Raw genomic sequence first — 2,300 nt, 5'->3', positions numbered from 1 at the left:
AAACAAAGCAGAAGTTACTGTGACAAATGCATCCTTTATTCTGTTGCTCCAGCCATTTGAAAAGCCGTGTTTGGACTCTTCTGAGCTTTCCCAGCTTTGTTTCTGGAGCAGCAGGACCCAGCAGGCCAGGCTTACACAGGCTGTGCTTTGGGATGGAGCAAACTCCTAAAAACCCCTCGGCTTAGGGATGCAGGTCAGGACTTGCAGCAAACGCAGCTTTAATCAGAGTGAAGCACTGGAGGTGCAATTCAGAGGCAGAGTTAGGGCACAGATCTCTTGCTGGAGCTCTGCTGAGGGTGGGAAAAACAAACAAGGCATCCAGGCATCCCTCTGCACACACCAGACACATTCAGTGATTGCTACCAAGCTTTTCTGTAATTTTGTTCTTGCTGTTCGATCTCCAAGCACTTTGCAGGGAATTTTCTCCCATGCAGGGATGTTACCCAGCCTGGATTTCCCCCACACCAGCAGCAGGATCCAGAACTGCTGCTCTGGGCCCAGACCAGCACTGAGCTGCTTGTTCTTCTTTTCCTTATAAAACTCCTTTTTTAATAAATATCCTTATATTGAGTACAAATGTTGAGAGACAGCACCAATTGTGTGCTTCAAAAAGTGCTCATATCCTGGGAAACAAATAAAAACAAGCCACACATGGATGATTTTTACAGAAAAGGGTTTCAGCCACCTCCATATCCACAGCTCTGTGCTCCTGTTCCTGGGACCTTACAGCGGAAATTATTTCAGAGAAAAGCTTTAAAACTGTGCAAGGCAACAGAACATCGATATGTGCAAAATTATGGCAGTTTTTAAAAAGGTGAATTCAGTGTCCTTGCCCTGCCAGTCCCTTCCTTTGTGTCTCCCTGCTTTCTGCACACCCATTTCCTATTCTTTTCTCACGGAGGTGACCGAGATTAAAGCTTTACTGGGGATGATTATTCAGGAAAGTCCCACTTTCTAAATCTGCTTCTAATTAAAAAGGAGTGGGAGGGGAGGAAGGGAAAAAACCCCTCCTTACTGTACCCACAAGCAGCCTAATCCATCCTGCTGACTTTCCTAGGCATGAGCTCCTAGCACAGAATTAATAAACTATATTCTGAGATTTATGTTTCGTAACCCTCCTCACCCCAGAGGTTTTTTCGGATGTGAGCCGTGGATGTCACTTCAAGGAAAGATGGGCATCTGACTTTAGCCTGGACATCAGTTTATTTATGAGGGAGGGGGGCAGGAGTTCAAGCCTTGTGTTCATAACAGGGCTAAGCAAACAGCTCCAGCCCAGCCTAAGCCATTCCAAACACACGGAGGAGCTGGAAACCCAACTCCCCTCCATGGCTGGGGTTCACGTTTAGGTTGGGATTTCACTCCATTCCCAAATGTCACTTTATCCCTGCTTTTCAGGAGCTTATTTTTAAGGATTTATGAAATGTGAGATGACAAACCTGGTGCAATAATGTTGTGGGGATTTTGCCCTCAGCTCACCCTAGGAAATGCTCTGCACGAATGGTGTGGAGGTGCCTTCCCAGAACAGGCTTATTTCCCCCAGGAAAAGGAAAATTTGAGCTGTGTGTCATTAAGATGAAAAATTCAAAGGGGGTGGGAGGGGACTGAGAAGAGCATTAATCAGAATTGGTTAAAAAAGAAAATAAAATGCAAGATTTCCCTTGTCTGGGGAAGAAAAAAAAAAGATGCAAAAATGAACTCAGAGGAAGACAGAGAAGCCCTAGCAGGATTTGCCTATAGGCTGCAACCACACTTGTGCTGCCTCCACACAATTTGCCTTTGCCACAGACAAAAAAGCCCCCATTGCTTCCTTTTTGTCTCTATTCTCATTATTACTGCTTTTTACTAATAATACAGAGCACCTGAGCTGTGTGTCCATATTCTCCCAGCCCCAGGAAAGAGAGGATGCTCATGGATTTTCTGTGGGAACTTCAGATCAGGGGTAAATCAAAGGCTTCACTCATCCCTATGTAATTTATTTTTAACTGGTGTGATTTGCTGAAGCTTTTAGACAAGAGGTATCACATGAGAGTGAAGCAGTTTCTCCCTCAAAATTCCCAGCTGGCCTCCCACAGCATTACCTGTGCCTTTTTTAATTTCTGCTTCCTGTGTTACCAAAGCAGAGATCTCCCTAAAATTGTTGCAGGCCAGGTTGGACAGGGCTTGGAGCCATCTGGGATAGTGGGAGGTTCATGGTTCCATTGCAGGGGTAGAACTGGATGAGCTTTCAAATCCCTCCCAACCCAAACCATTCCATGATTCCTTACAAGCAACAGCAGTTCAAGACACAGCAGAGCTTTCAG

Source organism: Geospiza fortis, unplaced genomic scaffold, assembly GCF_000277835.1.
Source record: "Geospiza fortis unplaced genomic scaffold, GeoFor_1.0 scaffold55, whole genome shotgun sequence".
NCBI lineage: Eukaryota > Metazoa > Chordata > Aves > Passeriformes > Thraupidae > Geospiza > Geospiza fortis.
The sequence above is the reverse complement of the archived record's forward strand: the minus strand, read 5'-3'. Positions refer to the sequence as shown.